We start from the raw sequence: 22725 nt of genomic DNA on the forward strand, positions 1-22725 counted from the left end.
CACTTTGTGGGGCTTGGAGTATTGGAAAGATTTGGATCTGTGGCATAATCTTGATGTGATGCACATCGAGAAAAATATATGTGACAGCATTATCGGCACACTTCTTAATATTGAAGGCAAGACGAAAGATACCTTAAAATCTAGGATTGATTTGACACACCTGGGTATCAGACAGGATTTGCAGGTGCAAGTTGGAGGTAAACCACGGGATATGGCACCAGCTGTGTACGTCTTGGACAAGGTAAAAAGAAAAGAATTCTGTGAGGTCCTGTCATGTGTGAGATTCCCACATGGATTTGCTTCCAACCCTGAAAGGAGAGTCGGTGCAGATGGAAAAAAGGTACAAGGGTTGAAAACTCATGATTGCCACATCCTACTTCAAAGGGTTTTACCTGTTATCCTTATAGGATTGGGCCGCCCTGACCTATACAAAGCAGTTGCAGAGTTGGGACAATTCTTCAGGGAACTCTGCAGTAGAAATATCAGGATAGATGCTTTGGAGCGTCTTAGAGACAAGATACCAACTATCCTATGCAACCTTGAGAAGATATATCCTCCAGCCTTCTTTGATGTGATGGTGCATTTGGTTGTTCATCTACCTGATGAGGCACTACTTAGAGGTCCAATACAGTATGGCTGGATGTACCCTATTGAAAGGCGGCTAGGCATTTTCAAGGGTTGTGTTAGAAACAGAGCTAGACCCGAGGGTTCCATTGCAGAGGTCTACATTGCTACAGAAGCTTTGACATTCTGCTCAAAATACATTGAAACAGCTGTCACCTTAGCAAAGAGGTGGATGAAGACAATCCCGGGCTCAATGTTTTCGATTATTCTGTTCGAGTTACAGGGAAGAGTCGACAAGAGGACAAACCTAAAGATTTGGACAAAATGGTTTGGTATGTGTTGAATAACTGTCCTGAGATACTACCTTATATCAAGTAAGTGCTAAGTACTGCAGCTTATACATTGTAATCTACTAAACTTGCAGCACATTCCTATATATTTAGATGTTTGACGCGATCACTATGTTGTGCAGCATCTACAAAAAGGAGTTATTGCCGCAAAATCCAATAAACATTGACAAACTGGTTATGGCGGGATTTGCAAAATGGTTCAAGAGCCATGTAAGCTTTTGAATTGCACTGTCAGTTTTTGTAATATATTGAGTACATAAGATGATCGGCTTATCTATTTTCTAACCATAGCTTAAGAAGATGCGGGAGGATGGGCAGGCAGTTGATGATGCCCTTTACTCACTAGCAATGGGTCCTGATACTCGGGTAAGACATTATGAATCTTGCGTTGTTGGAGATGTGCGCTACAACACCATTGCACGAGACGAAGGCACGAAGACACAAAACAGTGCCATCATGAGCACGGATACGTATGACAAAGAGACAACTGAAATGTATGCTAACATAACAGACATTGTTCAGTTGCAGTATATCTCCAGTTTCGAGGATCATTGGTGTGTGGTTCTGTTGTGATGTTGTTGGTATAACCTATTTTCCAGGATCGCAAAACCCATAGCTAATGATTATTTAAAATCCATCAATGTCAAGGCGGCGTACCAGACCAACGAGCCTTTTATTTTGGCAAATCAAGCAACACAGATATTTTTCTTGGAAGACACATTTGCACGTAGCGATGACTGGAGAGTATTGCAAAGTTTTGAGCAGAGGAATTCGTTTAATGAAGTTGCGCAACAAGATGATGTTTACACTGCTCCTGATGTACAAGATAACACAGATGTTCCTAATATCTTTGAAAACCATCACGTCAATGACGCCGGCGAAAAGATTGTCTGTCGTGATGTGGACATGCAAGAGTTGATCAAGAAGAAGCCAACGTTCGAGGACGTTGAGGACGAAGAAGAAGATGACACCGTGGGGAATTACGATTCAGACTGATACACATGACGAAGATGTTGATGCTGCTGCGGATGATGATTACATTGCTTTTGTCGTATTTGCCTGTCAGAAGATGTTTTCTTATCTACTATGTGAAATTGTGTTTGCTATGACAACTGAAACCTGATGAACATGGTGTTTAGTATTTTCCTGTGAGAACATCACTTGTTATGTATGTTGATTTGTGTTTGGTGATTGTATGATGACTAAAACATGATGACATTGTTGTTTAGTTGTACTCATATTTGGCTGTGAAACTTGAATTTGATGACATAGTTTGCTGTTGGACTGCAATTTTCTCAACGTCTTCGAATGAGAACAAAGTTGACCCGACAGGGCCTCTGCTAATTTATTTATTTATTACCAAAAGAGTTTCTACTATTTATTTATTTATGAGCAAAAGGGGATACCCCTAATTTCCGTTAATAGAAATCATTAGATGTTCACAACACTACGCCGAGCCTGCTACATAGGCTTCATTCATTACTAGTTTTAGCAAAGTGTTCATATCATAGCCACTGAATACATCACGAGTGCTACATACACTGCAAATAAAGAGACAATCATCCTACAGAGAACATCGATTTTGCCCATTATCTTCACAAGATCTTTCATCTCCTCATTGTTGTCAAGGTCATTCAGCAGCTGTTGCTTGGCCATGATCAGAGGAACTGCATCTTTAACCTTCTGCTATGCATCTTCCTCTTCTGTCGTTCCTTCAGTTACTTGTACTTGTTCAACACCCCAACCTGCTGGTATTGGGATTCCTCGGCTAACCAAATAATCAATGTAGTTGCACTCCCCCACATCAGCAACTTCCCAGAAATACAAATCACACGAATCTTTCCTTTTCTGCACGAATCAAATTGGAAGCTCATCAACCAAACTATTAAAAAAATCAGCAATTGAAAGCAGCAGATCAACACTTAAACATATTATTACCCCATGATTCGGGCATTTGTAGAAGACTCGCCCAGGGTTGAGGATTGTGGTTGAGACGCGACGGATGACTCTGCGTGATTTGCAGCAGTGGCACCACACCAACGGCAGCGGGTTGCGATGAGCAACCGGCTGCGGTGCGCGTGCCGGCGGGGGTGTGATGAGACCCACAGGCGATGGTATGGGTGGCGACTTGGCACATATTTGGTTGTTGTGTGCTGAAGAGCAGGTGGACGAGCAGCCAGCGGACATGGTTGCTGCGGCCAGAGCTTCTGATGCTAGGCAGAGTAAGTAGAGAAGAGGAGAACCGAACGTTGGATATGTCAGTTTCATTATTACTTGTAGAGTAGCATAGCACCATATATAGTCATACTCTAGGTTTGGATTCGAAGCAGCTACAGGAGCACGTCTCTCTTTTTTCTAAAACTCAGCAACGTCTCTTTACTGGTACACTAGCTTGTTCTGTACGCCTTCTCAAGTCTTTGATTCCTCTACCTGACATCTGGGACCCACCGGAAGGGCCTCTGTATTTCACGAAAAAAACGTGCCCCCCGCTGACAGGTCGGACCCACCAGCTATCTTCGCACGCAATGAAGTGCCTCCTTATTACGCACAAAAAAATGAATACTCCCCCTGCCAGCTGGAACCCAGCATAGTGGGAGGTTGACTTGTGGGCCTACCAAGTTGACCGGGACGTAGGGCTTTGTCAACTTAGTCAATATGAACAATTCTAGCTCCAGTTACCGTACGATGTTCATCCAACGGTCGTAGTGCTTCTTCAACCTGTGGTCTTCTTGCTCCAGCCGCCCAAACCAGCGCCGGTCGTGTCGCGTGCTCCTGCCTCCCGTGGCCGGCCGTGATACCGCGGAGGCCTCACTACCCCCTACTACTCCCACCGCTGGCTAGGGCATCCCTCTACGCACCCACACCCCCTATTACTCTGCGGCGACGGCAGCCCCACACTGCAGCCGAACCAGTGAACCCTCGTACTCCTCTCCACGTGGGCATCCACTGCCGCGTCTTCCCCGGTTCCGCGTCGTCCCCTTCCTAGGCCTCACTGTCGTCCACCGCCTTGGTCCTCTCGGCGCGGCGTGGTCAATGTGGTCAACGACCGACTTCCATCGGAAGAGTACTGTACGTGGAGAGGCTGACAGTTGGGTCCACGGCCGCAGCTGGGTCCACAGCCACAACCCAGTTTTTTTGTGATTTTCCATGTAAGTCGCTTTGTCACGCCTGTTGGGCTGCAAATATTTCAAGACGAGGAGAGTTTCATTCGGTTAGCCGAGAAAATGGCCTATCAGTAATGAGAAATGAGTCGTACATTTTTAAAACACATCAAACCGGCAATTAGTTTCAAATTTCTTTTTTATCATTTCGAGATTTTAAATTGTATTGATTTTTATGCGTGGACAATTTATTGGATTTTATATTGATATACATTTATTTTTAAAATCAGTTTGAATGTGACTCGAAATTTCGATATTAAAAACAGTTCGGACCGCACCGAAATATGCAAAATTTCATATATATTTTTAACCATGGCTACAATATGGGCTGCAATGCTAACAAAAAAATGTGGGCTCCAAAAAAATCTTAAGAATTAGCAAATGGGTTGTAAATTATTAAGAATAATGGCATATGGATTGTATGATGTTTTTCACAGATTTGAGGCTTTCCTAAAAAAAAGTTGATGCACAAGCAGTGACTGTTGGATGTCCATCCAACGGCCGTCGTGCTTATTCAATCTCTGCTCTTCCTGCTCCAGGCGCTCAAACAAGCGCCGGCGGTACTGCCTGCTCCCTCCTCCCCACGGCCGGCTATGCTCCCGCGCAGGCCTCACCGCTCCACCGTACTCCCATCGCTGGCCTAGTCATCCCTCTACTCACCACACCTGCTGTTTTTCTCCGACGACGGCAGACGAACCAGTAAACCCTCGTATAGTCATACTCCCCTCCGCGTGAGAAACAACTGCCAAAGTCTTCCCTGCCTCCGTGTCGTTCCCTTCCTAGGCCTCGCCATCGTCCACCGCTCTGGTGCTCTTGGCGCAGCATGGTCAACGTGGTCAACGACTGACATGCATCTGAAGTGGACTGTACGTGGAGAGGCTGACAACTGGGTCCACGGCCGCACGTGAGGGAATGCCTCCTTATTACGCGCAAAATAATGATTCCTCCACCTGACATCTGGGACCCACCGAAAGGGCCTTTGTATTTCACGAAAACAACGTTACCGCCGCTGACAGCTCGGACCCACCAGCTATATCTTTGCACGCAAGGAAGTGCCTCCTTATTACGCACAAAAAAATGAATACTCCCCCTGCTAGCTAGGACCCACAATAGTGGAAGGCTGACTTGTGGGCCAACTAAGTTGACGGGGACGGAGGGCTTTGTAAACTTAGTCAATATGAACGATTCTAGCTCCAGTGACCGTACGATGTCCATCCAATAGTCGTAGTGCTTCTTCAACCTCCGGTCTTCTTGCTCCAGCCGCCCAAACCAGCGCCGGTCGTGCCTCATGTTCCTGCCTCCCGTGGCCAGCTATGATGCCGCGGAGGCCTCACCGCCCCCTACTACTCCCACTGCTGGCCAGGCCATCCCTCTACTCACCCACACCCCCTGTTATTCTACGGCGACGACAGCCTCACACCGCAGCGAATCAGTGAACCCTCATACTCCTCTATGTGTGGGCATCCACTGTCGTGTCTTCCCCGGCTCCGTGTCGTCCCCTTCCTAGGCCTCGCCGTCGTCCACCGCCCTGGTGCTCTTGGCGCGTCCTGGTCAACGTGGTCAACGATCGACATGCATCTGAAGTGGACTGTACGTGGAGAGGCTGACAGCTGGGTCCATGGCCGCATGCAAGGAAATGCCTCCTTATTACGCGCAAAATAATGATTCCTCCGCCTGACATCTGTGACCCACCGAAACGGCCTCTGTATTTCGCGAAAACAACGTTACCGTCGCTGACAGCTCGGACCCACCAGCTATATCTTCGCACGCAAGGAAGTGCCTCCTTATTACGCACAAAAAATGAATACTCCCCTGCTAGTTGGGACCCAGTATAGTGGCAGGCTGACTTGTGGGCCTACTAATTTGACGGGGACGGAGGGCTTTGTCAACTTAGTCAATATGCACGATTCTAGCTCCAGTGACCGTACAATGTCCATCCAATGGCTGTAGTGCTTCTTCAACCTCTGGCCTTCTTGCTCCAGCCACCCAAACCAGCGCCAGTCGTGCCTTGTGCTCCTGCCTCCCATGGCCGGCTGCGATGCGACGGAGGCCTCACCGCCCCCTACTACTCCCACCGCTAGCCAGGCCATCCCTCTACTCACCCACACTCCCTATTATTCTGCGGCGACGGTAGCCTCACACCGCAGCGAATAAGTGAACCCTCATACTCCTCTACGCGTGGGCATCCACTGCCACGTCTTCCCCGGCTCCGCGTCGTCCCCTTCCTAGGCCTCGCCGTCGTCCACCGCCCTGGTGCTCTCGGCGCGGCGTGGTCAACGTGGTCAAGGAACGGCTTCCATCGGACGTGGACTGTACGTAGAGAGGTTGACAGCTGGGTCCACGGCCGCATCAAGGAAGTGCCTCCTTATTACGCGCAAAATAATTATTCCTCCACTAACAGCGGGGACCCACCGGACGGGCCACCGTATTTTGCAAAAAAAGTTTCCCCCTTACTGTTGAGACCCACTAGCTACATCTGCGCACGCAAGGAAGTGTGTCCGAGCAAAAAAACGATTCGCCCCATAACTGTTGGGACGCACCAGCTACATCTTCGCACGCAAGAAAGTGCCTGATAGTCGGGACCCACCTGGTCGAAGCGTACGTAGCGTTGTCATTCTGGTCGCAAACGTGTACGTACATACTGGTCGATGTAGAGGCGCACGTGTCATAGTAGAGGCGCGCACGTAGCATGTACACGTACGTATAGCGGCCAGTGTGCAAGAAAGAAAATACGGCCACGTACGTACATACGGGCGAGGTCTCGAACGCCTACTCGCGCATACGTACGGCCAGGGCTCGTGTACATGGCTTGGTCGGAACGGAGAAACTGCATCGTCGTCGTGTTCATGGGGAGCCAACCGGCTAGGTCGGAACGGAATGCGTCGTCGTGTTCATCGGGAGGGCTTGGACGGAACACCCGATGGAAAGGAGGCCTGGTGTACCGTAGAACGGAGAAAACGGCCTTGTGTTCGACCGACCACGTTCAAAAACGGGATCCTGTTTATCGGGAGGGGTCTGGCGTACCGCAAAACGGAGGAAACGGACCTTCTACGGTCGAAACGGGGGTCCTGTTGATCGGGACGGGTGTGGCTTATCACAAAACGGAGGAAACAGACTTGTATTGGAGCACTATGGTCGAAACGGGGGTCATATTCATCGGGAGGGGTGTGGCATACCGCAAAACGGGACTCCACGGGATACTGTTCATCTCCACCAACGACCCCCTCCAACCTCCACGGGCTACTGTTCATCCACCGTCGACCTCCTCCAGCCTCCACCTGCGACTGTTCATCCACGGGCTCCTGTTCATCCTGCCTCCACCGCGCGCTACTCCACCGGCTACTGTTCAACCAGCCCTCTCCACGGGCTCCTGTTTCAACCACCCCTCCACGGGCTACTGTTCATCCAGCCCTCCACCATCTACTGTTCATCCAGCCCTCCACGGGGTGGTCCTGTTCATCCGCCCTCCACCGGGTCCTTTTCATCCAGCCCCAACCGGCTCGATCGATCGGGGTCCTGTTCATCCAGAGGCAACACCACGGGGTCCTATTCATCCACCCCCACCGGGAACTGTTCATACAACCCCCCCCCCAGCAACGCTCACTGTTCATCAAGAGGTAGCATTGATCGGCTTCAGTTAGCATCAGTAGCGAAGGAATCGCTCGGTCGGGTTTAGTTAACAGCCATCAATCGATCGCTCGGGTTCAGTAACGCGACGCGTAGCCTGCAGTGCAATCGCTCGGGTTCAGTAGGCGAACGCCTCGCTCGGGTTCAGTTAGAGCCCAACACCTCGCACCCACGCGTGTGCGTGTACAAGAGAAACGCGCAAACCTCCATGCATCGCTCGGCCCCGGTCACCCACCATAACCGGGAACACCCCAACATTTTCCTCACCCTCGCTTCTACCACGGTTTTTTTCCGTCATGGACGGCCCAAATAATGTCATACAGCTGCGTCTTCGGCCCGCCCAGGACGAAAAGCCCATTTTCTGTCATGATTTTTTGTCATAGAAGTAGGACCCCACCACATCTATGATGATACCGGGTTTTGTCACAATTATCGTCATAGAAGTGTCATAAGTATGACAGAAAAAAATTTCGTTCGGCCCAAAATGTCATGGATGTGTCCTTTTTTTAGTGTACTTTAGAGACATGCATGCCCATGACACGTTCAGGTGGATTTGGAAATCAAGGGCCACTATGAAAATCAAAGTCTTCGGTTGGCTTCTACTGGTTGACTGGTTAAACACTCGAAATATGCTTAAAAGAAGGCACTATAATATCGGAGAGGGTCATGGGTGTCTTCTATGTGACTCAACCGATGAGGAAACGTTGGAACATCTATTTTTTGAGTGTCAATTCAGTACTCAATGTTGGGCCGCCCTCCACATTTCCTGGACAAGGGGGCGACAGCATTTCAAAGAATATTAGAGGCCAAACTTAGTTGGAACCGACCCCTCTTCATGGAAACTTTTCTGCTCGCGGCTTGGAGTATTTGAAAGGAGAGGAATAACAAGCACTTCAGGAAAATTGTCCCCTCAAAGGAATCATGTGGCTTAGAAGATTCAAGGAAGATTTCTCCCTCCTCACTCATAGGGTGAAGGAGAAGCATAAAAACTCTATCCCCTCTATCTTAGCCTCAATAGTATAGTCCTCTTTCTCACCCCACCTCATGGGGATGTAAAAACTCTTTGTAAATTATGACTCATTCTTTAATTTAATTCACAGTAGGAGGTTCTCCTGCCGTTCAAGGTTCAAAAAAGAAAACTCAAATGATAGTTATATCTTTAACCAGTTGGGCTGAGAGAAAATCAGGAGTAGGCCGAGGATTTTATTTTTGAGTTGAAGGAGTAGTTTTTTTTTTTTTGAGCAACAGTTTTTTTAGGCAACAGTTGAAGGTGTAGGTCGAGCAGAGAGAGAGAGAGACGCGTCTAATCGTCGGTCGGTCCACGGTGGGCTTTGTTTTTTTGAACTTGTCCAGCCCACAGTGGACTTAGTTGTTGTACTCCCGAAAAATCTCCCGTTAGCCTCTCGCCCGGCAGCCCAGCAGGCCGATGCGTCGGCCCGCCCCATCTGCACCCGACGGAAACCCTAGATAAATCCTCACCTCCTCAAGAAAAAGTATTAAATCCCCACCAACGCCATCACCATACTCCAAACCCCAAAGTTGAGGATCCCCTGCGGCTCTCTCCCCCTTCTCTTTCCTCCCTCCCTCTGCGTCGCTCGTTCAATGGTTCGGTCCTGTCTTGCTCCTTCCGATGGTCGACGAGAGGTTGCGGCGGTGATGACAGATTTGTGGACTAGAGTTTCTGACGCCGCCTCTTCAGCGGCGTCTGCAGACATCCCCTTGGCTGTCTGAGCTCCCACTTCATCCATTCCATCGCTCAGTCCTTTCTTCTGTTTTTTTTCTTCTGGTTTGATTGCTGATGCGCGTTCATTACCAATTCCTGAGGATGACTTGTGTTCCTCGCGGTAATTAGTCTCGGACGCCACATGCGATTCTCTCATGTGTGGTATATCATGATTGGTGGCGTTCCCTGTGCCGGGTTATCCTGGAAACGCCACATATATTCATGTATTATCGTATGCCTCTCAGTTTAGTTTTCTCTTCTATTCTTGTGTTATTTCTTTAATCTTTGATACGAAGATATGGTAGATTGCACAATCATTTGATCATTTGTTTTTTTTTTCGAGCTGATTAATATGGGCGTGCATGATGAGATCACAAGTAAAAATACAGTTATCCCTGTCTTACTTCCTCGGAAGGGTGCTGAGAATACTTCGAATCTGACACGATTACTGTGCACTATCCGTTTCCTACTTTTCATTGTCTAAGATGTTGGCCGGTGATGACTTGTATTGGTTGCTGAACAGGACTCTGTCGACATTTTGCATGAACTAGGATGGTCCGAGGCTCCATTCATCAAAGGTTGTCATAACTAGCAGTTATTTGTCTAAATTGCACTGATATGGTTAAATAAGTCATTCTTATTGGACGGTATCCCTAGCATCTGTGTTTGTGACATATTTGTATCCCGTGAGTCTTTTTTGTGTTGGAGATGATTGGTTTTTTGTGCTAAGCTATCGCCGGCAATGAGGAACAAAACTTGTGCCGGAGGCAGATGTGCCGATGTCGGTGACACAACCCTCTAAGAAGTTCTGAGCCCCTCCGTTATTTTCTGGATGTTTATTTCTCTGATTATTGATATGTTGGATTTGTTTTGAGGATCGGTTGATTTCGATGCGAGGTGATGATGTTATGTATGATAGTCTGTCAATCCCCTGATGTCACAAGGTGAAGACACGCATACATCCCGACAGGCTCTGATCGCATCTCAGTCCCACTTTCTGATTCCCTCCAATGTGCTTTTTGTAGTGCATTTCATCAATCCAATAATAAATGCTCCATCGTGTTTCAGCGGGTAAAGGCTTTGCTGAGAAGGAAATAATGTTTTGATCACATTCGATAAACAAATATTGGGACTGTCAAAACCAATCTGAACAGCTTGCATTCCAGTATCAGAAGGATTACTGACAATGTTTGTGGGTACAAATTGGCTTAGGCGTCTTTTTAGTTGTTGTGGAATTGCGCCGAAATTTGTACGATAGTTTATCTATTACATTGGTTGCCATGGTGAACATGAACCATGCTTGTCTCCAATGAATCGTTTGTGTGCCTTTTTGTCTTCAATAAAAAACATCACACTGGATCACATGCAAAATTGACTGTTTCAACTCTCACTACTCCTAGCTTTCTCTTAATCCAAGAATAGCCAACTTGCTCGGATGCACAGCGAGATTTCTGTTTTAGAGCAGTATAATTGCTTCGTATGGTAGGGCCTACTTGTCAATGACCCGTTATTAGTCTTGTTTGTGCTATCTGTGCATTACATGGTTATGCCTAGCCTACATGTTGGAATTACTGTCAGATTTTGAAGTGGCAAAAATTTATGTGGCTTTATGAGGTTTTAACAACTAAAAACAATTTTCTCATACCTGCAAGTGTTCTTTCACATGACTTTTGTTAGTTTGTCTTGGTTGGAATCCCCATGTCAGTCCCTTCCTACAATGTGTGCGATTTTCTGTGGGTCTTTGAGGGATTCTCTCTGACTTAGCTTGTTCTTGTAGTACTCCCTCCATTCCTAAATATAAGTCTTTTTAGAGATTTCACTACAAACTACATACGGATGTATATATACATATTTTAGAGTGTAGATTAACTCAGTTTGCTCACTATGTAGTCCATAGTGGAATCTCTAAAAAGACTTCTATTTAGGAGCGGAGGGAGTATTTATTAAAATTAGGATCTGTCTAGAACACATCTAGATGTTTCCTAGTTATTGCACATCTAAGTAACTCAAAGCAAGAATAAAATAAAATAGGAAGGGAGAAAATAAAATATCACATGATTCTTCACCTAAAATCAATGGCATGGAATTTAGATGTGCTATACTTATGGCACATCTAGATGTGCTTTAGCAAAACCATTAGAATTAATCTAACTGTCCCTAATGGTCCTTCTTTGGTAGCTACAAGCATATTGGGCCATTAAACAGTTTCCTGGCACTGATCGGATCCTGGGACTTAATGCCTCTCTGATATATTTGTAGATGTTTTGCTGCTGGGAAATTTATGGCGGTAATGATAAATTTAAGGCTTGTTTCTCAAAACATTTTTTGTTTCGCCTAAGAGCTTTTACCTTGCCAGGCTTGAGAGCTGATGCTGCTTATTCCTTCCTTGCATTATGCGTCCATGCTGTCATTCGATAACTCTGAGGACAAATTTATCAGATTTTGAGTGTTAGTTCATGTTGAACAACACTTTTTGTGCAGAATCATGTGACTCGGTCTCCTTGATGATCCAATCCCTCTGTTATATTTCACCGGGCTTGAATTTTCCAAAAGGGCTATACTTTATGGAATCTGCTTTGCCTACTGTAATTGCCCGTTCTTATCGTTGTATGTTTGATGGTTTTAAGTTCCTTTTCTCTTAAGGTCAGTCAGTTCTGCGAGTCCAGTGATGGCACATCTTTGAGAACTGAGTTTACTTAGTTAATGAACATCATAAGCATAATCCCTGAGGACCGCCGATTCGATCTTCTATTGTTCCTGGTCTACCCATGATCTTCTATTGTTCCTTGATGTTCTTTCTTCACTTTTGTTGTACTATCCTTTTGCTTGATGTAGATGTATTTGTCTAGAATGCATTCTCTGATAGCTCGACCATCATTCACCATGGTACTTTCCTTGTTCTGAAATTCTCTATTTGGAAGAAGTGGAGACCTGAACTGAGGATAGTCAGTTTAAATTTTTTTTCCTAGGGTGTTTTCTTTCATATGGATCGAAGAGTGTTGTTCTTTTTTTTTCTCTATTTGTGTTTTGCTATTTGGCAGCCTTCTCTGAAAAATACCAATCTGTTGATACAAATATACAAATGTTCTGAGGTTGCTCTTGGGAAATTTACTTGTTTTTTACTATCTTGTTCTCTGGAGGCAACCTAAACACCTTCCAATGATGACCAAACTAAATACTTACGTTCTTCTGATGTGCCACCTCATGGCGTGGTGCGGAAGCAATTTGGAGACCTGAACTGAGGAAATTCTTTATTATGTCTTCTTTCCGCCCCAAAACAATGTTGTTTATATCATGTTTTCCTCTTATAGTTGGCAACGCGAAAATGTTGTGTTTATTATATCAAATCGTGTTGTGTTACCTGTCTTCTGGCACATTTATTAACACAAGAATATAAGAATATGCCCATATTTTGCCTAGTCTATGATTTTATTTTTGTTTTTTAATACTTCCAAAATTCTTTAGATATGTAGCCTGATATTCTGTTTGTTCTTGATTCTGTTATTTACCATGTATATTTTCTTTTGTGTATCATCGAGTAAAATATGGCTGGACAGTGATGAAATACACAAACAAAACACACCATCTTTCGGGACTGATTGGTGCACTCTGTGTGCCATGCTGTGGAAATGTGTGATTCTGATGTCCACCTACCATATTTTCTCCAAAATACAACTTTTATGTTCTGTGATTCTGATGTGGTATATGTTCAAATTTTAGAGATTGATATGCCCATTGACGCCTTTCTTGGTATTTTGATTTTGACAACCATGATGAGCCAATTTTACAGTTACAGACCTGTGATGACTCCTGTGGAAATGATCACATGGTCAAAGAACATCTAAGGGACTGAGTTGTCTTTGTATTTTGGATCTTTGCTGTCAGTAGTTTATTTGTTACTGCATTATTTTTTCGTATGCTTCTCTTCATCATATTTGTGCCTTTTAAACTTATCCATATGGTTCTTGGACAATGAGAAAATGTTAGGCAGAAAGCAAATGTTCCTCTCGCTATCCAGTGTGGAATTTCTTGTGATGTGATTGGACGTTGCTATCTCTTTTGATGAATTTGATTGGACTTTGTATCGTTTTCCAATTCGAACAACCTGAACAGATATAAATTAGAATGACAATCATACAAGCGTTTGACAAAAGCACCCTATCCAGAGAATGGACTACGTGGTGGTGGAGGAAGGTCCAAAGGAAAGAGATGGTTTACTTACCACCATTTGTTGTTGCTCTAGAGTCAAATGGTCTAATCAAAATATCCCGTTGCAGATGTTTTTCTTAAAACAATTGAGCCGTACTGCTGGCAACTGATGATTAGATAGCATTAATGTGCTCTATTTGTCTGTCTCTTCTTTTATCCCCTTGAATTTATTTATCTTCCTGTGCAAACCAAGGGTGGCAAATGATGTGAAATATGCTATGCTATACACTGAATCTTTGATATGTTTACAAAACTCCGCTTATTATCTGACGCCACCCATGAGTTTGAACTTTCAACCCAGTTTTTGAAGAGCTTAGCTGCGTAATTTTTGTACAATGCCATGACGCTGGTAGTATCGTGTTTTCTTGATGCTTTATTATGAATGTTCCACCGGGTTTGATGGTTTTCTCATTGATCTGATGTTTAAAATTGTCCAATGATGATCAAACTAAATACTTTCGTTCTTCTGATGTGCCATCTGATGGCTCGGTGCCGAAGCAATTTGGAGACCTGAACTGCGGATATATTTGATCATATTGTTCATCCCCCAGAACTGGATTTTGTGCTTTTTATGCTTGATTACTGAACAAAAGTTTTATGTTTGTTGCTTCACAACTGGAAGAATGGCCTGTTGTTAACAGTTTGGTCATCCTGTAGAGAGAAGCATAGATGAACGAAATCACCAGCCAGCATTAAACAACACGGTGCTTTATCAAACTGCGTCGTGTTACCTGTCTTCTGGCACATTTTGTAACATTAGAAAATGTCCAAATTTCCGGTGATGTTTTATTTCCGAGCTTCTTATAGTTTGGGTGGATATGCTATGTCTAAACATTGGCTTCCAACATTTAGATGGAAGTGAGGATCCTTTCCCCAGCTGATCGACTATGATTATATTGTGCGCAAATGTAATCCTTTATCAGAGGATTCCAAGCCATAAATCTGATCCATCTCACCGAACATTCTCTAGCCCTCTTTTTCTGTTGTATTTTTCCTTTGTTTATCTGTTCTGATTTGTAAACTTAATGGTAGTGAGGATTCCCTGAATGATGGATTACACTATGCGCAACTGTAATCCCATAGGATCCATCTTTGTTTATGTTTGTCACCCTGTTTTTTTTCGTTTATCGGAAATTGAATATTGAATGGATGTGAGGATCCTTTCCCCAAATGATCGACTATGATTATACTGTGCGCACATGTAATCCTCATTAGAGGGTTCCAAGCCAGAAATCTGATCCATAAATTTCTGCTTACATAGTCCTATTTGTGTATTTTGCTTTTGTGTTATTTTGTGCAATATGTTTTGAGGGTTAGTCGTTCAACATCTGATTTTACTTAGAATGGAGATGTTTCTAGCAAATGAGGACTCTTCTGCTTATTCTCACACACTTGATGTTTCAAAATTCCGCTTTTTAAAATTGAAGCTCAGCCTGTCAGAAATCCATAGCCCACTGAATCTTAGTAGTGACTAGTGACTCTTCCTCTTGTGTGATGTTTTTTGATGGGCTGGTCAAATGGTGCTAAAACAAGATATTCCTGGGATTTTCTTTGAGGAATACAAAATCGAGCTTTTTAAAACTGATGGTTGGCCTGTGAGCCTGTCTAATGTTTTCTTTCTTCTATACACTTGTCCCTTCTAGTAGCCAATGCTAGAGATGTATTCTAAGTTTAGTCCTCGTGGTTATTCTGATTCATATGACGTTTTGAAATCGAGCTTTTTATAATAGATGAACCGACCAGTATCAAACTTTATTTACCTTGCAGTATTGGCTGCTGATATATGTTGATACGTGCTCAGCTGAAGATCTTCCTCCCCAAGCTGACACTGCTGCCTCGTCTTCCCCAGCACTGAAAGAGGTTCAGTTGAAGGTTCTTGCCTTCTGTTAGCTATTGCAGCAGATTTGTGAGTTGTAGAGAAATTGAGGCACCGTCATTTACCATAGGTTTTAACTTGTAAATTAATATCCCCCTGCAGAGTGTTAAAAAAATGTAAATTTAAATACTACTGTAGTTTTGAATTCAGTTTGTTCAGTGAAAGATCAATGTATTTCGTGTGCATTGGCCATCTTGCAATGCTGGCATTTTGCTGTGGGATCTTTGTCTGGTGATTGATCAGGGTACAACACTTAGATTATCATGTTGTCGTGCAGAGGAAACAGAGTGAAGATAATCCAAGTTTTGCATGGTTTGATGTTGCTTCACATTTGGCCTGGTATAAATCTATCTGCACAGAGAAACAAAGAGCATCCATGCATGCATCTTACTCCACCCCAAATCCCAAAACGACGCACGTTCAGTCAGGGCAACCTTGCTGCGAATGCTTTCCAGGATAGACTCAGGATCTGCCGTGTCTTCTAATTTCTCTGTTTCTCTCTGGATATTGGGTGAATCTGCATGTCAAGCAAAGATTACAGATTGATAGTAAATGGATCAAATTTGTGATTAAATGTGTCAAACACCTAGATCTACTAGATTGTTACAAATCATTCTGCACAGAGAAACAATTCATGCATGCATCTTGCTACACCCCAAATCCCGTCAGATATTACACTTCTGCTGGGTTTGGAACAACTCTCAGGTGTACACTTCTGTAACTGCGTACCGCTCCCAACTCATTGGTTCTGTCGCCCTCTTCAGATTTGACAAGCCTAGGTCGAGCTTGGCGGTGCGTGGAATTCCCCAAAATGACGCCTGCAACCTCTGTGACGCCTGCAACCTCGCGCTATCTCTGTCTGGCTACTTGTTGCAGATTGGTCTGATAATCCAGCTGCACCTACCACTCACGCACAAGAGGCTATCTCTATCAGAGAGTGGTGGAATGAGATGAACGCACTTGCATCATGGACAGAAAGGTTGTTGCTGCACAAATCTACGCCTACGCAGCCAACTCTAGCCGATCCCTTAAAAATAGAGAAGGAAAACAGACAGAGTAAACTTTAATGAACTATATTTACTCCGCTAAATTTTGTCGGTTCTAGCCGATCTCCTATATTTAACAGAGTAAAAATCAAATTTAAAATATAAATGAACAAAGATTCGATAAACCGCCGAAGCATAGTCTAATTTGACACATAATTTACATCTTAAACCACCGAAGCATAGTCTCAAACCTCAATCTTCGGACTTGTAGAGGGCGAGCTACTCCACCCGCGAAATCCCACCACCCACGGGGTCCGGCCCTGTGCCATCGTCGCCACAGTCAGGGAAGATCCTCGTCGGCGCCGCCGTCCTCCTTGCCGCTTGAGACGTCAATGACCACCCCCCCTCCCCCCTCCGTTGCGCGTTCCCTGAAGATCTTGTGCTCCACCTCCACGAGCTCGGGTACTGGCGGCGAAGGTCCGCCATGTACTCCTCGTTGACGGCTCTGCCGTGATCCGCTCCCTCGCCTCCCGGTCCTCCCTATCCAGCAACGCACTCACTAGCCCTGGCGGCGGCCCCTTGCCCCATGAGAACTTGAGTCGAGGACGCGCCAGCGGTTCGCTCGTGGCGGCGCGGATCCGCGCTGCGGATGGGTGTCGGGGACCGGCGGCCATGAGATCCGGCCATTGGGGAGGAGGGGGGCGAGGTTGTTGCCGACAACAGGGATGAGGGAGGAGGAGAGGCAGATGAGGGTGGTGGTATTTACTCCGTCCATTAGCGGTGGAGTTAATATAGACGCCGGATAAGTGGTGGAGAAAAAAATTATCCTTTATGGGTTTTAGGGGTTCGGCTAGGTCCTGATTAGAGGAGTAAAATCAGATTGTTACTCCTCTAACCGGTTATAAGGGATCGGCTAGAGTTTGTCTAAGAAGAGTAAATCGATGTCATGCATGCGTGCAATAAATTAGGAAGAGTTAATTTAGGAGATCAAATGCAATTGCTGTCACTTGAATTTGGGCCGTTGGATTTGGTGACAGACCATAGAAGCCAAATGGACTCTTCGATACGATTAAATGCATTAGATCGTTGGGCAGTGGTTTCTTGTGTACACTAAATTTAATGGCTTAATAGAATTACAACTGGCGCTTTTATAAGCAACAATAAGTATAAATGTAAATGTAAATAAATAATACAGAAATATACTAACAGCCATGAGATTGAAATTGGATGGCTGATACTGGGGGGATGACAGCCGTGAGATTGAACTTGGATGGCTGATATCGCTGCTACCAACGTGAGTGCCGTAATCGCCAAGGAAGACAACCGCCACCGGTCTCAACATATATATAGGGATAGGGCATAGTACTCCCTCCGGTCCTTTTTACTTTGCATATAAGAATTGTTTGAAGTCAAACTTTATAAAGTTTGACCATATTTATATGAAAATATATTAACATCTACAATGCTAAATTTATACAACATGAAAACTAAAGTCATGACGTATCTAATATTGTTGATCTCACATTCTAAATATTAAATTTTTTTTATAAACTTGTTCAAAGTTTACGAGGCTTGACTTCAGACAAATCTTATATGCAAACTAAAAAGGACCGGAGGGAGTACATAGCAACGCAGGTCCGCAGGCAGGGAAGCAACATACGGAGTAGCACACAACTTGTTCAGGATCGTCTTCTCCAACTCCGGCGGCGGCGGGTACGTATCTCTTCCTACTTACCCCGCTCCTCTCCTTGTACTCACATTCACATATGCATATGCTCTCCGATAGACTAGCTGGTATTCTGGGCGAGCAGAGAGAGCATGCCAAACTCGTGCACACCGAGTTGGACTTCGAGTGAATCTGATGATATTCAGTTTGGGTTTAGAAAAAGAACCGAATCACTTTCATGGTGATTAATCTGATGGACATGTGGTAATCTATTGTGTTTTGCTTTGTTATGACATTTTTACTCCCCGTAGCGAGTGCTCCAAATCATTCAGTTTCTTGCAAACTTTGCAGGGATGAAGAAATCAGTGTGTTCAAATTTGTTTTTTTTTACGAAAAACAATCAGTGTGTTCAAATTTGTTTTTTTTTACGAAAAACAATCAGTGTGTTCAAATTTGTTTTTTTTTACGAAAAACAATCAGTGTGTTCATTTATTTATTTCGGGTTTTTTTTGCGAAAACAATCAGTGTGCTCATTGAGTATGCGTAATTAATCCCAGATTCGTAACTTGAAAAATCAAATCTCAATCGATGAAAAAGAAATCAGTGTGCTCATTGATCACGTGTATCCATAATTAATTCCGGATTCGCAATCTAAAAAGTCAAAATCTCAATTGATGATGAAGAAATAAGTGTGTCCATTGATCATGCATTCATGCATGTGTATCCAGAATAAATTCCAACCTCTCAACTGATTGATGCCTGCAGGTGGTTGAAGGCAGCCCCCCTTCTCAACCGAATCGTGTGCTCTCCATCAAACAAGGCCTCTCAAGATGTTCATCGTAGAAGATAAGGGCAGTGCCATTGCTCTCATGTGCGCCGCCCTCCTCTTCTTGGGCACATGGCCAGCATTGCTCACCCTCTTGGAGCGCAGGGGCCGGCTACCACAACACACGTACCTTGATTACTCGATCACGAACCTCCTCGCCGCAGTCCTCATCGCGCTCACCTTGGGCCAGCTTGGGGAGAGCAAGCAAGACATGCCCAATTTCTTCACCCATCTCAGTCAGGTTTGCTTAGCTGTCTATAAATAATCATTCATTTATTTATTTATGCAACAACTTCCTGATGATACAGATAATTTTTCATTCGGTTTGCTGACTCTGAATGCTTTTTTATGAAGGATAACTGGCCTTCGGTGCTGTTTGCAATGGCAGGGGGCCTTGTGCTCAGTATTGGGAACCTTTCTACACAATATGCTTGGGCATATGTGGGTCTCTCAGTTACTGAGGTTATCTGCGCAAGCATGGTTGTTGTAATAGGTAAGTTTGTGAACAGACTTGAAGATATGAGTACAGCTGGTATCTGAAAAAGAACATTTACGGTTAACTAAACCGATGCACCAATTTATCTGCGCAATCATCCTGTATCCTCAAAGAATTCCGCTCATTTTTAACGCGTGTTGTATTTTCAGGCACAACACTGAATTATTTCCTGGACAACCGCATCAACAGGGCAGATATTCTTTTCACTGGAGTGGCTTGCTTCCTTGTTGCAGTCATCCTTGGGACTGCTGTACACGCAGCTGATAATGAAGAGAAACTAAGTGAATCCAAAAATGGCTACAACCTTGGGTAACATCTCACTTTCTTGCACATTTTTTCCGTCAGACCGAGTCAAATTATATCAGCTACATGCATTAGGCGTCAATCTTTGGTAAACCATTTTACGTCTTTATGGTTGCTTCTCTGACCATTATTATAATGTCTAATTCAACAGGACAAATGGAGGTATGGAGCCAAGCAAACAAGGTATACATGATGCACTAGAGGTGGACATAGAGAATGGAGCTTGTGCAGAAGAGGTCACCAGAGCTGAAGCAGGAACTGCAGAGTACCTGATTGAGCTCGAAGGCCGGCGTTCGGTTAAGGTAAAATCGTACTAATTCTGTCACAAGTCATTTTATTTCAGAGAGCAAAAAAAATCAGATAGTATTAGATGGATTTTTGCAACACCAATGAAGTGAAGTGAAGTGATCTAATCAAACTTGTTCATCATTTTCCAGGTGTTTGGATCGAGCACCCTCAAGGGGCTTGGGCTAGTTTTCTTTGCCGGGGTGTGCCTCTCGCTCTTCTCCCCAGCACTCAACCTCGCCACCAATGACCAGTGGCACACCCTGAAAGACGGCGTCCCGCATCTGGTTGTGTACACCGCCTTCTTCTACTTCTTCATGTCGTGTTTTGTCATCGGTGTCGGGCTCTCAACATCTTGTTCCTCTACCGCCCGATGGCCGGCGTGCCAAAGTCATCCTTCAAGGCCTATCTGAGTGACTGGGAAGGCAGGCAGTGGGCTCTCCTCGCCGGCTTGCTTTGTGGCTTCGGCAATGGCTTCCAGTTCATGGGTGGTCAGGCTGCTGGTTATGCTGCTGCTGATGCTGTTGAGGTTTGTTTGTTCAATCAATGTCTACTCCTTTCTTATATGCACATGCTCGCATCCAGCATCGTAAAAAAAAGCATGTTTACATTCTGTATATGATTCAAGATGTTAAAACTATTACCTAAGAATACTATCCTGTGGTAGATAATAGTTTTAACTTTTAAATAAGATGCTAGCAACTTACAAGAAGGATATTCAGAGAGAAGAGGGCACTATGAATATGAATCTAACTGTTTCTGCATTGCTGTTCAACATCAGGCATTGCCACTTGTGAGCACATTCTGGGGCATCGTGCTGTTCGGGGAGTACCGCAAGTCGTCGAAGAAAACGTACACTCTCCTCGTGTTGATGCTGCTCATGTTCGTCGCGGCTGTAGCAACGCTCATGGCTTCAGCAGGTCGCAGGGCCACAAAGTGATCATTCTGGGGCATCTTGCTATTCTGGATCATGGAATAGCGAAAGTTCGCTCTGCTCGTCGAGTTCATGCTGCTAATGTTGGCCGCCGGCTGTGGGCCTGTGGTCAAAGCCGGACAAAGTGATCGGCTGTCCCATACTTTCATCTCTTCTTCTAGTTTGGGACTCCTCCTGCCACAAGGCATAGGAATGATTGGATGAAGTAAGAATGGAAGGCAAGTGACATTGATCCAACTGGGAAGCAGGCCATGCCATGACAAAGTAGATTTTATTCCTGATGTTTTGGTCTGAATGGAGTCGTTAGATGTAGCCGTACATAATCTGAAACAAGAGATCTTGTAGTTGAAAGAGAGTTTGTAGGAATTTCGGAGGATCGGAATCATAGAAAATACTTTCTGGAATCCATTTTGTATTGCAAAATTCCAATGAGTCCAACTTGATGGAAACTCTTGTATCAAATGTTTTGTCTTTTCAGTTATTATATAAGATTTCGTCCTCTTCACATCAAGCAAGATGAAATCATTTTGAGTGAAAAAAAATTCTCCAGGGAAAATGGTTGTGATTGAAAGTCTTGTTAATAAGGGTAATGCAATGAAATATACTCCCTCCGTCCAAAATTTTTTATCTTAGATTTGTCTAGATATGGATGTATCTAATACTAAAACGTGACTTGATACATCCGTATTCAGACAAATCTAAGACAAGAATTTTTGGGACAGAGGGAGTGGTTTATTTGCAGCAAATACAAATGCTCAGAAAAATACGCCTCCATCATCTAGCGATAATGTTGTGTAGAAAACCCTAATCTAACTTTACCTATTTCACGGGGGGCCCTATGTGGTTGAACTTTTGTCTTAACCAGACCAATCAACCTGTGGTTGCACCTACATGCTCTAGTTTTATTATGAGTGCTTCCAATTTGTCACAACACCCTTTAGTCTTCTATTGAATTATGATTGGGCGCCCACACCACAAGGTGCACCCTAGCTAGTACACATGTTGCTCATATGCTATCACCAAGCATCTTTGTCTACCTCGGACCCAATTTTAGCCAAATTAAGGGGGGATTTGCATAAGATGTTTGAAGAAATTTCGAAAACAAGCTAAAAGTAAGGAGCCATGTGTAAAAAAGCTTCATGTTGAACGCTTCAATGCAGTTTTGTACCTTCAAGGTTATAAAGTTCCTGATTTTACTGAATTTAGTGGTAATGGTATGAAAATAACTTGGAAACACATTAGTCAAGCACAGTTGGGTGCAACAGGTTTCATTAATGAATAGAAAGTACATTTATTTTCTATATCTTTAACTAGCATCACATTTTCATGGTTTGCTGTTTACCCATGGCTCTATTTACCTATGGTCGCAACTACAAGAAAAAAATTCATGATCACCTTTATAGTGACGCTAATGCGCTTAAATTGTCACATCTTACATCAATTAATCGGAATACATGATGAATCGGTCACCGATCACAAAACAACTTCCGTTTGGTTATTAATTCAAAATGTTTGGTTATTAACTTAAACTCTTTGATCAATCTTTGGCTGGCAAAGCGAAAGCTTGGGTATTAATTTAATATGTAGGTATATACCTTTCATGCTTGGAAAAAAGTTATCTAGGCTATCTAGTGTAGAAATCCTATGGAGCCACATGTATGATATGTGAGACAAAAACTAGGTGAAGTCTTATCAAAGCCTACAAAGGTACCATACTTT

The 22725-nt window shown here is 44.2% G+C and overlaps 1 long non-coding RNA gene, 13 other non-coding genes and 5 pseudogenes across 15 annotated transcripts; 18 read left to right on the forward strand and 1 right to left on the reverse strand.

Annotated features, from left to right (window-relative positions):
- Window positions 1-9346: 9346 nt before the first annotated feature.
- Window positions 9347-9441, forward strand: LOC123109305 (small nucleolar RNA Z157/R69/R10). The gene has a single exon (XR_006452550.1). It is a non-coding gene; the product is annotated as a small nucleolar RNA Z157/R69/R10 (small nucleolar RNA).
- Window positions 9442-9513: 72 nt separating this feature from the next.
- LOC123109369 (small nucleolar RNA snoR80) lies at window positions 9514-9647 on the forward strand. The gene has a single exon (XR_006452603.1). It is a non-coding gene; the product is annotated as a small nucleolar RNA snoR80 (small nucleolar RNA).
- A 132-nt stretch (window positions 9648-9779) lies between these two features.
- LOC123109228 (small nucleolar RNA R38) lies at window positions 9780-9872 on the forward strand. Its single transcript, XR_006452512.1, has one exon. It is a non-coding gene; the product is annotated as a small nucleolar RNA R38 (small nucleolar RNA).
- Window positions 9873-9916: 44 nt separating this feature from the next.
- LOC123109360 (small nucleolar RNA snoR20a) lies at window positions 9917-9989 on the forward strand. Its single transcript, XR_006452595.1, has one exon. It is a non-coding gene; the product is annotated as a small nucleolar RNA snoR20a (small nucleolar RNA).
- Window positions 9990-10162: 173 nt separating this feature from the next.
- Window positions 10163-10241, forward strand: LOC123109353 (small nucleolar RNA U61). The gene has a single exon (XR_006452586.1). It is a non-coding gene; the product is annotated as a small nucleolar RNA U61 (small nucleolar RNA).
- Window positions 10242-10317: 76 nt separating this feature from the next.
- On the forward strand, window positions 10318-10406 carry LOC123109377 (small nucleolar RNA snoR14). The gene has a single exon (XR_006452611.1). It is a non-coding gene; the product is annotated as a small nucleolar RNA snoR14 (small nucleolar RNA).
- Window positions 10407-10551: 145 nt separating this feature from the next.
- On the reverse strand, window positions 10552-15637 carry LOC123102124 (uncharacterized). 2 transcript variants are annotated; one of them, XR_006448763.1, is made up of 3 exons: window positions 15395-15637; window positions 11071-11216; window positions 10552-10980 (listed from the first exon to the last, which is right to left on the reverse strand). It is a non-coding gene; the product is annotated as an uncharacterized lncRNA (long non-coding RNA). The 2 variants fall into 2 exon arrangements; XR_006448762.1 differs by having other exon boundaries at window positions 10552-11216.
- Window positions 12087-12158, forward strand: LOC123109212 (small nucleolar RNA R66). Its single transcript, XR_006452506.1, has one exon. It is a non-coding gene; the product is annotated as a small nucleolar RNA R66 (small nucleolar RNA).
- On the forward strand, window positions 12295-12369 carry LOC123109207 (uncharacterized; annotated as a pseudogene).
- Window positions 12578-12673, forward strand: LOC123109202 (uncharacterized; annotated as a pseudogene).
- On the forward strand, window positions 12977-13073 carry LOC123109153 (small nucleolar RNA SNORD96 family). Its single transcript, XR_006452445.1, has one exon. It is a non-coding gene; the product is annotated as a small nucleolar RNA SNORD96 family (small nucleolar RNA).
- On the forward strand, window positions 13189-13284 carry LOC123109148 (uncharacterized; annotated as a pseudogene).
- On the forward strand, window positions 13828-13911 carry LOC123109231 (small nucleolar RNA R16). The gene has a single exon (XR_006452515.1). It is a non-coding gene; the product is annotated as a small nucleolar RNA R16 (small nucleolar RNA).
- On the forward strand, window positions 14064-14159 carry LOC123109204 (uncharacterized; annotated as a pseudogene).
- On the forward strand, window positions 14238-14383 carry LOC123109405 (small nucleolar RNA snoR137). The gene has a single exon (XR_006452636.1). It is a non-coding gene; the product is annotated as a small nucleolar RNA snoR137 (small nucleolar RNA).
- Window positions 14487-14585, forward strand: LOC123109191 (small nucleolar RNA Z103). The gene has a single exon (XR_006452491.1). It is a non-coding gene; the product is annotated as a small nucleolar RNA Z103 (small nucleolar RNA).
- On the forward strand, window positions 14780-14877 carry LOC123109190 (small nucleolar RNA Z103). The gene has a single exon (XR_006452488.1). It is a non-coding gene; the product is annotated as a small nucleolar RNA Z103 (small nucleolar RNA).
- LOC123109138 (small nucleolar RNA SNORD36) lies at window positions 15147-15224 on the forward strand. The gene has a single exon (XR_006452433.1). It is a non-coding gene; the product is annotated as a small nucleolar RNA SNORD36 (small nucleolar RNA).
- A 2499-nt stretch (window positions 15638-18136) lies between the features above and the next one.
- LOC123101169 (ureide permease 1-like) lies at window positions 18137-21012 on the forward strand (annotated as a pseudogene).
- The last annotated feature ends 1713 nt before the right edge of the window (window positions 21013-22725 follow it).

This window comes from Triticum aestivum, chromosome 5A (genome assembly GCF_018294505.1).
Source record: "Triticum aestivum cultivar Chinese Spring chromosome 5A, IWGSC CS RefSeq v2.1, whole genome shotgun sequence".
NCBI lineage: Eukaryota > Viridiplantae > Streptophyta > Magnoliopsida > Poales > Poaceae > Triticum > Triticum aestivum.